At 29.8% G+C, this 12861-nt stretch overlaps 1 non-coding gene across 1 annotated transcript; it reads left to right on the top strand.

The window, feature by feature from the left end:
• Positions 1-1061: 1061 nt before the first annotated feature.
• Positions 1062-1168, top strand: LOC121218803 (small nucleolar RNA R71). Its single transcript, XR_005915280.1, has one exon. It is a non-coding gene; the product is annotated as a small nucleolar RNA R71 (small nucleolar RNA).
• The last annotated feature ends 11693 nt before the right edge of the window (positions 1169-12861 follow it).

The following is a 12861-nucleotide window of genomic DNA, read 5'->3' as shown; positions in this document are numbered from 1 at the left end:
TATTTTACACAATTACCCCAACATTTTACCTTTTATGCAATTTAGTCCCTAAATCTAAAACTTGCAAATTAACCACATTTAATCCCAATTCAAGCTAACCAAATTTCCCATAATTTCTATATAGCCTATATTTATCATCCTTCTCAAGAATTTCATGCAACTTTACTATTTTCACAACTTAGTCCTTAAACTTTAAAATTAACTAAAATCACTTTACAAAGTAGGCCTATTTAACTATCAAGCTTAATAATCTATCATAAAAATTCAAGAACATCACAAATTAACCCATGGAAAAAAAATTCTAAATATTTAAAAATTTTACAAATTCGCCCCTAGGTTAGCTAGATTAAGCTACAACGATCTCAAAAACATAAAAAATTGCAAGAAACAGACTCAAAACAAACTTACATGCAATGGGGTATCCATGGTCGAACCTTCAAGCTTTTTAGCTATGTTTTTTCGGTTTCTAATTGTTAAAGAAGATGGGAAAAAATGTTTTTATTCCTTATCTTTTTCTTTTTCTTATTAGTATTTTAACTTACAATTCAACATATAAAATTTATAATTTAATGCTTTAACCGTCCACCAACATTACAATATGGTCTAATTACCATATAAGTCCTTCCTCAATCACTACTTAAGCCATTTAATCAATAATATTTAATAGTCATTAAGTTTAAAATTTTTTACGATTTAGTCCTATTTCCTTAATTAACTATTTAAACATCAAAATTTTCAGACTAAACTTCAATACACCTATATAACCACTCTGTAAATATTTAATAAAAATATTTAGAGGTTTGGTTTATAGAAACGATGCCCTGATACCTCATTTTTTAAAACCACTTGACTTTAGGGACATACAACTTGAACCTAATTATTCGTTCAATTAACAAAAATATTAAATAATATTTGACACGTAAATATTAAATAATATTTTTTATAGACTTATGCATCAAATTTGTGGCCTCTAAACCACTATTTCTAGCACCACTGAAAAATGAGCTATTATAGAGGGATTCAAACCGTTGTAAAATGTTTGAACTTGTAACCACAAAGGTAAGACATGATGAGGACACGTTCTCAAAAGATCCGTAAATCTCTCTCATGCATCATATAATGTTCCCAAATCAATTTCAGCAAAAGAAGAGATGTCGTTCCTCAATTTAGCTATTTTAGCCAGTGGGAAGTACTTCAATAGAAACTTCTTAGTCATCTTATCCCGAATTGTGATAGAACCACGTGGAAGTGAATTCAACCACTGTTTTTCCTAGCTCCTCAAAGAGAATGGGAAAAACCATAAGCGTATGGCATCATCAGTAACGCCTTGAATCTTGAATGTGTCGCAAATCTTTAGAAAGTTAGCCAAATGAACATTTGGATTTTCATCTTGCAACCCATCAAACTGAACACAATGATATACCATCTGAATTGCATTCGGCTTTATCTCAAAATTATTCACAACAACAGTCGGTTTGACAATAATCGATTCAGCACCAACCAAAGTAGGCTTAGCATAATTATACATAGTCCGAGGAGAAGAACGTGCAAAAGACTACTAATTATTTTGATTATCATCCATCTCCACAGTAATGTTTTTTTTGTTCTTGATCGTCTATTAAAATCTATTGACCTTGCTTTACTTCTTTAACTTCTCCCGATTTTTGCAAGCAGTACTTTCAATCTCACTGTAAAAAATAATTGGTTCTAACGGGTTTCCTCTAGTCATAAACCAAAAGAACCTATCAGAATCAAACAAATGAAAAAAAATTAGAACGTAAAAATTAATTTAAAAACATAAAAATTAAAATTAAAATTAAAATGGCTAAATTAATAGAAATAAAGTTTTCTTAATATTTTAGTCCCCGATAATAGTGCCAAAAACTTGATGCAGTCATAAACCAACTAAAAATCTAACTAAGGCAAATGCACCTATCAGTTAATAGTATAGCTATGGTGAGCAAAGATATTGTTCCCACAAGGACTAAAAGTACTAATAATTACCGTCTTTCTATTATTTAACCAAATAATTAGAGCGATTGATTGAAACTAAAATTATTTAAATTAATTAACTACAAATGAGACAAAGAACAAATCAGGAAAATAACCGATTAACAACCAAGAAGCAAAACAATACCTAGGAAAGAATCCACCTAGATTTCATCTGTCATTATCAATCTAAATTATGCAATTTCTTCACTTAGTATCTTGATCCGTAGAAATCCCTAAATTATGCTAATATCTCTCTTCAAGAATAAGAACAACTGACTTTGGGTTGATTAATTAAAATTTCTTTCTAATTAAAACCCCTATTATTGTATTAACTCGATCTATGGATTCCCCTATTAGATTTGACTCTAATCCGGTATATTTATGTCATCCTATTTCTAGGATTGCATGCGACTCCACTCAATTACGCTAGATCTACTTTTAAACAATGTCTATTCCTCCTATGATTTAAGCACATCAAACATGAATCAATAGTCTAGAAATATTAAACCAAGAATTAAACACACATAATTGAGAACAAGATGTGAGTCTTCATTGTGTAAAATAGAAATAAAACGACAAAATTCATTATAGGGTTCATCTCCTTAGGTATTTAGAAAATTAGTTCATGCTAGCAAATAAAAACATCCAAAATATAGTATAACCATAAGAAACAAAGAAAATCATAATAATCTCCAAACAAATCAAAAGGGAATATTCAATATTGATGGAAATACGCTTCAGAATCGGCTTCAATGGTGTTTTTTGAGTTGTTTTCTTTACTATTCTATAACAGTTCACTGTTATCTTTATTTTTGGTCATATGTAGTCTCAGAATGCCCGAAAAACCTAAAAATCGCATTTTCGCAAGTTAGAGTGCAAATCGTGAAATAGACACGGCCTGCCGCATGGCCATGTGGCAGCTAGTGTGGTTGACACGGCCATGTAGAAAGGTCCAGCTCATGTGGCTTCTATAACTCGCTCTAATTTTTCAATTGTCACTTGTTTTTCTCTCCTTTTGCTTCCAAATGCTCTCTTAAGTATAAAAACATGAATTTAAAGGATTAGGAGCATAAAATTCACCATTAACATCGAATAATCACCCAAAAACGCATTAAGAATGAGATTAAAATAAGTTACTCTTAGCACCTATCAGTTATACTAAACATAGTGCTATATATAGATTTCTTGTTGTGAATAGTGATATGCTTGACCGTAATACTATTCTTAAAACAAAAAAGGCTAATTTTTTTTAAGATGTTTTCTTTTAAAAATTGATAATGTTTCTCATGCACCTATTATACAAAACTATTGTGAATATAAGGATTTGATAAGGTCTAAAAGACCTAAACTGAAAAATCTTTTGGTATACTAATATATCCAACATGGCTCACAAAGGAGCACGTACAGAGACATATCACAGAGAGCTTGCATAGGGAGCTAGACACACAAAAGAGCTTGCATAAAACATATCTTTACAAGTTGAAAACATAACCTTGAAAATAAAGTATCAGAGTTAAAAACAGGGTTTTGCAAAAAACTTACTTTTAAAAGCAAAATTCTTGAAAATCATAATAGATAACATACTTTAAGTAATTTCTTAACCACTCACACTTTGAAAACATAATAGCAAACATACTTGTGATGAATCTCAGATCACTCACCGAAAAACTGAAAAACTAAACAAGCTTGGCTTTACATTTATCCTTGTTGGTAGATGGTCTGGCTGGTTCGCAACATACATAAACACAGAGATTACTAAGAAGACAAAACTTACCAAATTCACACATGGAAGCAAACCTAGCTTTATGGACAATTATCCTTAACAAGACAGAAGCTTACCCTGGGTGTTACGAACTTGACTCAAAAGAGAGATTTCATGACAGAATATTCAATGAGAGAATTCTCATAGAATAAGGGTTGTATTTATAGGTACTAAGTGTCCTGGAAATCTTATGATACCCTGCTTGACTTAGGAAATGTGTTACTTGCACGTAAAGTATTCCTAGATACATCAAATCTTTATTTCCTAATTCGAGTCTGACTCAATCTTTGACTGGCGAGCCCTTAGTTCGTAACTTACTCTAGCAAACACCTGCTCGGTAAACAGACTAGCAAACCCACTTGCAATGAATCTAGCGAACCCCTTACTGCGTCTTTTGGAATATGTTGCTTCGCTGAATCATTTGGAAAACTCCTTACGGATACTCTTTTGGCAAACTCCCCATTTGGCAAACTCCTCAATTTGCCAAAGCACTGGTGAACCCTCACTTGCGAGGCGAAAACTTTCAAGCCCGATCTCGGGATGTTACAATCGGTGTTGGGGCTACAATTACTTCTTTGTGTAAGGGTAATTTAGGCTTAAGATAATAAGTGATTCATGCGACTGTTGAATAAAATCATTCACTGAGCAAGGCTCCACATAGTAATATTGGTGAATCTAAACTGCGTTAACAAATACTGTGTGTTAATTTTCTCCTTACTTTGCTCATTGCTTTACTTTGTGTTTGACATTTCTGATCGTTTGTTCTAACAATAGTTACAACAAAATTATTTTTAAGTGCAAACTGAAGGCTTTTTCAAGAGTCAACACTCTAAGCAAGCCGAGAGCCAACGTTCGAGAATAGCAAAGAAGATCATGTTGGTCAAAAGCTGCAAAATGTCTTATACATCCTATTCCAATACACATGTATGAATTTGATAAGGGTTTATTGTTATAAATAAGGTTTTAGAAAAAAAATAATTTTTTTCTGTGCAACAAAATTGTTTTCTAAACTAAATTTTTCCAGTAGAAAAATATGTATATGGAAAACATGTTAATGGTGATTGTGAGATTATTTGTTTATATGTTAATGATATGTTAATTTTTAATACTAATTATGAGTCAGAACTTGAGGCAGAGAGATATCTTGCTTCCAAATTTGATGTAAAGATACGAGGGAAGAAAATATTGTATTGGGTGTTAAAATCATAAGGAAAGATGATAGCTTAATGCTATTACAAGAACATTACATTGAGAAACTTCTAAAGAAGTTTAGACACTTTGTTACCAAATTAGTGAGTACTCATTATAATGCTAGCACTCAATTGAGGGGGAAAAAGAAAGGGTGAGCCTATTGCTCAATCAGAGTATGCACAAACTATTGGAAGTCTAACGCATCTAATGAATTTTACTCGACTGTATATAGCATATGATGTATGTCAACTAAGTAGATACATACATAAACCAAATCATGAACATTGAGCTATTGTAGTCAAGCTTATGAAGTATTTGAAGGGGGTCAATAATTATGATATTTTCTTTATTGGATTTCCCGCTATACTAGAAAGATACAATTATGCTAATTAGATCTCAAGTTCATATGAGATAATGTCCACTAGTGATTACTTATTCACCCTTGGTGGTGATGCCATATCATGGAGATTAGTCTAACAAACTAATATAGCAAAATCTACCATGGACTCAGAGTTTATTGCTCTGAAATTGGCTAGTAATGAGGATGACTGGTTGAAAATCTTGTTAGCAAATATTCCATAGGGCACGAAGCTGAAAACTTCTGTGTTCGTGCATTGTGATTGTTAATCGGTAATAGTCATTGTAAAGAATAAAACTTTGAATTGAAAAAATAGTCATATTCATCTAAGACATGATATGATCAAGCAGTAGGAAAAAGATGGAGTGATATCAATTGATTACATGAAGTAGAGGTAAATTTGGCCAATCCTCTAAGTAAACCCCTAGGAAAGAAACTAGTAAATGAAACATAAAGGGGAATGAGATTATTGACAAAGGGTGATATCAACATTGATGGAAACCCAACCTATGTAATTGAGGATCCTAAGAATTAGGTTCATATGGCTAATAACGAAATCATTAGTTGATTTGTTAAGTATTATAAAATTATGTCCCTCCTGTTGTGTAAATAGTGCTAAAACTGCAATGAAAGTTAGATGAGTAAAAACTCTTATTAAACCAAACCAATATTCTTTATAAGAGGTGTATTAATTTACAAAATACACTTGATGGATTGACCTATATGAGTGTGAAGTGAGACCGCTTTTATGAGATGTATGGCAAAGTCTCTAGAGCACTCATGAAAAACCAGGTATTTGCACAACCTATTAGGGCACAACCACATTAAATAAGAAATCATAGGTATAAAGTGATAAATGAGAATCTTAATTTACATGATAAAAAATTGACACATAGAAATTTAAGTTTCATCAATTGTTTAGTAAATAATGTCTGGTTTATCTAAGTTGAAGTTTATAGTCTAAAGGATACCAAAAATTACTGCATTATATCAAAGTAATCCTCTAAAATCCTTTCTGTTATTCTTTGAATATGTATAGAATTGTTGGGAGTACATTATATTTCAAAGGATCCCACGTTTCTTAAAGAAGCCCCTAGAATTTTAATTTATACAGCATTACTTGATATTACACTTAAAAGAACCAAAAAAAAGAACACGAGAAATAAGGCCGAAAGCGCAATCCGATTTCCCTGCGCGCCATCCTTCGCTCGGTACTCGCACGTTGAAACTAATAATTTTCTTGAACCTTATAGACAAGTTATGCATTAGTAATTTGAGGTCGCTTAAAAATTAAAATAGCTACTTAAATCAGGCCAGACTTAAGTTTTATTTTTTTTCATATAACCAAGTATTTTTAATTACTAAATGTAATCATTTATATTTCTTCATTTCACTGATAGGTTGATGATCCTCAACTACTATGAAAGCCAAATGAAAGAATCCGGTGCTTAATAAAATTTATTGTTAAACAATCATCGTTGAGTACGCTTGGAAAAAACAAAAAAGCGCATACCAAAATTTTTAATATTTATTAAAGTTTTTATGTTATACCAAATTATCAACATTATACAATTACCAAAATTTTGATAATCTTTTAGGGCACGATAGAAGTTTTTTCATCAGTTTAGGCTATTAATTTAATTATTAACAGGTCTATGGTTAAGCAGCCTGTTGCTATTTATTGTTAGAAACTGCCAACAAACGTTTTTCAAGATTGTGTATAGATATTAAGATAATCGTAATTGAACATTTTTAAAATATAAAATTAAAAGTTATATTACTTGGTTATTAATCAATAGTTATCACATTTCATAATGATAAATTATGTCTCTTAAATTCAATAATTATATCACTTTATTATTAATAATGAATCATTATTATTCTGTTAGAACCGCAAAAACAAGATCTAATATAAATCTTAACAAACCACGATTTATCATGGCAGATCATCAAAAATAAATCAAGAACAAAACTAGATATAGAAGCGTATCTAAATCCATCGATTTCTTTAAATCTTCGAATCTTATGGATTTAATCTTTCAAATTAACACACAAGTAATTCAGAGAAGGTGATTCTCTCTTTTCTAAAGGTGACATATTACAAAAGTTACGTATTTCTAATTAGCCAATCATCAATTAGAAATTAGTTACTAGAGTATTTACACATATTGGGCTCATACTTTATTTAATAACTAAAGCCTAATAAATGTTAATCAAATTAGATCACTTTTAATTTGGGCTAATCTTTTATGATAGTAAATAATAACATGTAATTACTATTATTATATATGTGATTTCCATATTTTCCAACATATTCAAGGATACATCTATTGAATAATTATGTTTATTGTTGAAATATGTGACTATCCATTTAGATAGTTGTGTTCTTATGAAGAGACATAAGAACTCCTATAAATAGGAAACAAAGTTTCTTTCCATTTCTCCCACCATCTTTTATATTCCTATATTAATCTATAAAAAATTATTGCAGAAATTCTTTCTCAAAATTCTTTATAGAAATTGATATCCTTACTATACTCCGCTCAATGCTTAGTAGACTGTTTCCACTAATGCAAAACGTAAACATTCATTGGGTTTCGTTGTATCTTAGAGATTCATTTGTCAATAACTCTTTTGCACACTATAATATAGATGAGACTAATAGAATCTTAAAGCAAGTAATATTGATACACATCTTTAAATTTATTTTTATTCCCACTCACTCAACAAATCATTTGTTTAATGAGAAACTAAATACTTAATATACCCATACATTTAAAACTTTAAAATCCACCCATTTGAAGGTCTTTTTTAAGTATACTTTCTGTCATTACTTTTCATACATTCAAAATTTAGGTTATTTACTTTTAAATTAAAGGAATTTTGTCGTTTTATATTTTTTATTTAAAAATTAAAGTGTAATTAATAACATTTTTAAAGGGCTTCAATTAAATTAGACTATTTCACCAATATTACATTTATGGAATGCCAAGTAACCAAGTTAAATTCTATTTGCATGGAAGGCCTCATTTGCCTATTTATACATCATGCCAACAAAACATTATAGCCACGTTTTGCATGGATACTCCAAGGGTTTTGCATTGGGAGAAATACATGTCATCATGCACCATATACACTTCCATGTTTGGCAGCACATTGACTTGGAAAGATAATGCATCCGCCCTCACTACACATATACGAATTAGACGTTTGTATGATCATGTAACACACCATACATGGAGACTCGTGTATATATATATCATCAAGTTTTTGTTAGATTTGTAAAATAAATAAATAAAAATAAAACTTAATAAATCAGGATTTATCATGTCAAATCATTAAGAATAAATCAAGGATAAAACTAAAAACGGAAGTGTACCTAAATCCATGAATTCCTTGAAGTTTTTTCCGATATTGGGGATTTGATCTTCCAAATTAGTAGACAAGAAATTCAAAGAATATTTACTCTTTCTTTCCTAAGGATGAGATATTAGAAAAGATATCTTGTGTATAATTTGGGGACCATAACCCTACTATTTATAACATTGGCATACTAGTTCTAATTCCTAATTAGTCCATCTTTAATTAGAATTTGATTAGAACTCAATTACTAGAGTATCTACACATATTTGACCCATACTTTATTTAATAATTAAAGCCCAATAAAATTTTAACCAAATTAGATCACTTTTAATTTGGGCTAACATATCATGATAGTAAATAATTACATGTAATTACCCTTATTATATCTGTGATGTCCATATTTTCCAACAATCTCCCACTTGGACCACATATATATACTAATTACTCTATAATTACATGTCATTATGTAACCTTATGAGCTCAAAATTTTACTATCATATCCAAAAGACATTCCGAACAATCTCGTCCATTAATTATGTTAACATAGAACCAATGCGACTTTCGTTACATATATCGTAACTAAATCTATCCCTAATCACGTATATTAATACAACAAAATGACATAAATCAAGTATGGATGTGTAGCATCGAAATTACATGCAATATGATCTAAACATTTCTATTTCCAACTGGTCCTTCTTAAACCTTAGTGAGATCAAACCTTACCAAAATTAGAGTGTGAATAAACCAAATAAATTTTATTTCTGCAAAAAATAAACTTAATATCCATAAACTAAAATAACTAAAAATGTGTCTATAACATAAAAACATTTAAAAGTACAAACTCCCACTAAAATCAAATATCCTTAAATGACATTACACCCATATGAGCAATGTGCTCTTATAAAACCTTAAGTGTAGTCCCTTAGTAAATGGATCTGCAATCATGGAGTTTGTCCCAATATGCTTTATAGGCACCTAACCACTCTGAACTTTTACTTTAACAACCAAGAACTTAAAGTCTATGTGTTTTAACTTTGATGTGCTCCTGTTGTTATTGAAATAAAAGACTGCAATTTGTTTTCACAATTTTCACCTTAGTGACAAAATCTTGTATCCATATTCCATCAAAATTGGAGTCTGTATACCTGATGATCTCTAATTGATTAAACCTCCGATATGTGAGCATGTAATCTTTTGTTCTCTGAAAATACCTTATAACCCTCTTGGATGCTATCCAATGGTCCAAACTAGGGTCGTTTAAAATATCTGCCTAACATTCCAACAGTGTACATAATATTCCAATGTATACAAACTTGAACATACATTAGACTTCCTATTGCTAAAATGTAAAAAATCTTATGCATTTTTGTAATCTCAAAATCATTCTTAGGGCATTGGTTGAGACTATAGTTATTATTGACAAGCAATATGTCATTAACATATAAAACCAAATATAGAACCTTACTTCCACTAAACTTATGGTATATATAATTATCGACAAAATTCATCTCTAAACCGAATGAGATAATCATTTGGTAAAATTTGTAATACTATTGACGAGAAGTATGCTTAAACCCATAGATGAAGTTCTTTAATTTTAAAATAATTAACTTTGCATCATCAGACACAAAGTTTTCTAGTTGCACCATATAAATGTATGATCAATGTTACCATTGAGAAATCATTAACTTAATATTCATCTGATGCAGTTTAAGGTCAAAATATTCCACTAAAGTCATTATAACCCTTCCTCTAGTGGACCTTTTTAATGATATTCATTCTTGAGGTTGCTGAGTTTGTTTTTTTGGAGCAATTATCTCATCGTGAATAAGGAGTTGTTCAACATTGTCTTATTGAGGTTCTAGATTCACTTCTTAATCAATGATAGGTATGAGAACCTAAACATAATAAAAAAATGATAGTAGTAAATGGGTTAGAATTCAATTCCTCCTTAAAAACAATGTCTCTAACCTTATTTCTCCCTCCAAGCTCAATATCCTAAAAGAATATTGCAATTCTCGTCTCAAAAATATTCTTAATTGTGGGATCATAAAACCCATATCTCTTAGATTGCTCAGAATTTCCTTGACCCTTAACTTTATAGACATCAAAAAAGTCAGAAGTGATGTCATTTCAACCTTATCGTTTTTAGCAAAATGTTTCTCAATTTCGTCAAGGAAAACTTGGCCTGAGTAATCTTTTCAGATTTTGTGCCCCTAAAGGCTTCTAGAATGTTGTGTTTCATGATCATTAGACTCATGCAATTTGAACAATCTCACCTCTCAAAATCTCTTTTAACATAAAGGGTGTTTTTCGCAATGAGAGGTGCAGGTTGTTCTTCCCTTAGTGTAAGGTCTATGTCCATACAGCCAAGCACTATAAGTAAGTGTCTTTTCCATTACTTAAAATTAGTCCCATTAAGCATGGGTATAGAATTTATATTAGCAAATATTGTAGTAACAGAAGATGAATTAACTGAACATAGAACAAATAAAAAAACAACCTGACATCAATATTTATAAGTAAACAATAAATTCAAGAAAATGGCTAATCTCATCTCAAGATACCAAACACAACATTAATATCAAGTCTTTGGACAGTAATATTAACAGTAAGCAATACTCTTATTGTAGCAATCAAACATTGATAATAAATAATGTCAAACAATTAATTAATCTTTGGACTAACTTATTGCTTACATAAAATACCTTATAATTGTCACATGTTTATCACCACAGATGTCATTGAAATTCTGTCAAATATTAACTTACTTTTGGGTCAATTAATAAATGCATGAATCGCAAAAACATATAATCATCTTAATATTTCAAATAAACTAATCTACACAAAAGAGGTCACTTTGACAGCATTTTGTTTCAACTAATTTATTTAAAATATTAGGCATCCTTAATTAAAAGCCAAAATCTAAATTTATTTATTTCAAAATATTTACCTTAATTTCATCTTTCAATCAAATTAAAAGATAATCATATATATTTATATAATTTTCCAAAACAACATGCATTAAACCAATCAAATGCATATATTATATATTTATATATAAAAATAAAACATACGAAACATCAACTTATACTGTGAACTTATTTTCCAATTTTTTTATTAACTAAATTAAATATCTTATATGATTAAAAAATAAATAAATAATCGATTTACATATGCGTAAACAGTAGGAATCGAAATTGAAACAGAGCATGCAAAGTATACATTCTTTATTTAAAAGCAAGATTGGATAGAAATTCAATAGCAAGATTTGTAATTACACAAATATTTTAAACTTCCTAATTTAATCCATCAGTTTGAAAATCACCCCAAATTAAAAACTTAAAACAAAACCCTAAAATTTGAATATAAACCTTCAAAATATAAAACTCGTAAAATTTCATGAATCAATCATTCAAAGGAAGAATTTAATTAATTCTCAATGATTCGATATGACGAGACTCGGATGCCACTTGTTAGATTTGTAAAATAAATCTAAAAAAATAAAACTTAATAAACCAGGATCTATCATGTCAAATTATCAAGAATAAATCAAGAATAAAACTAAAAAACGAAAGCGTACCTGAATCTATGAATTCCTTGAAGTGTTTCCCGATCTTGAGAATTTGATCTTCCAAATTAGTACACAAAAAATTCAAATAATATTTACTCTCTCTTTCTTAAGGATGAGATATTAGAAATGATATCTTGTGTATAATTTGGGGACCGTAACCCTACTATTTATAACATTGACATATTATGGTCTAATTCCTAATTAACCTATCATTAATTAAAATTTAATTAGAACTCAATTACTAGAGTATCTATACATATTTGACCTATACTTTATTTAATAATTAAATCATAATAAAATTTTAACTAAATTAGATTACTTTTAATTTGGACTAACCTATCATGATAATAAATAATAATATATAATTGCCCTTATTATATATGTGATATTCATATTTTCTAACTCACACAAAAACAACATAAATTCATTTCAAAGATAAAATAACCCATACAAGAAATGCCTCTAAGATATAAGTTATTCATCAACATAAAAAATAACATATAACAACCAAAGATTTTCACCCCTAGTTTCCCGCTTCTTTGCTTGTGGTCCACTCAAACACTTAGCATTAAATGAGCCTGGGATGCAATGGGTAGCCACACCGTGAGGTCCACATCC

Source organism: Gossypium hirsutum, chromosome D06, assembly GCF_007990345.1.
Source record: "Gossypium hirsutum isolate 1008001.06 chromosome D06, Gossypium_hirsutum_v2.1, whole genome shotgun sequence".
Classification (NCBI taxonomy): domain Eukaryota; kingdom Viridiplantae; phylum Streptophyta; class Magnoliopsida; order Malvales; family Malvaceae; genus Gossypium; species Gossypium hirsutum.
Note: the sequence above shows the minus strand (reverse complement) of the source record. Positions and strands in the feature narration are given on the sequence as shown.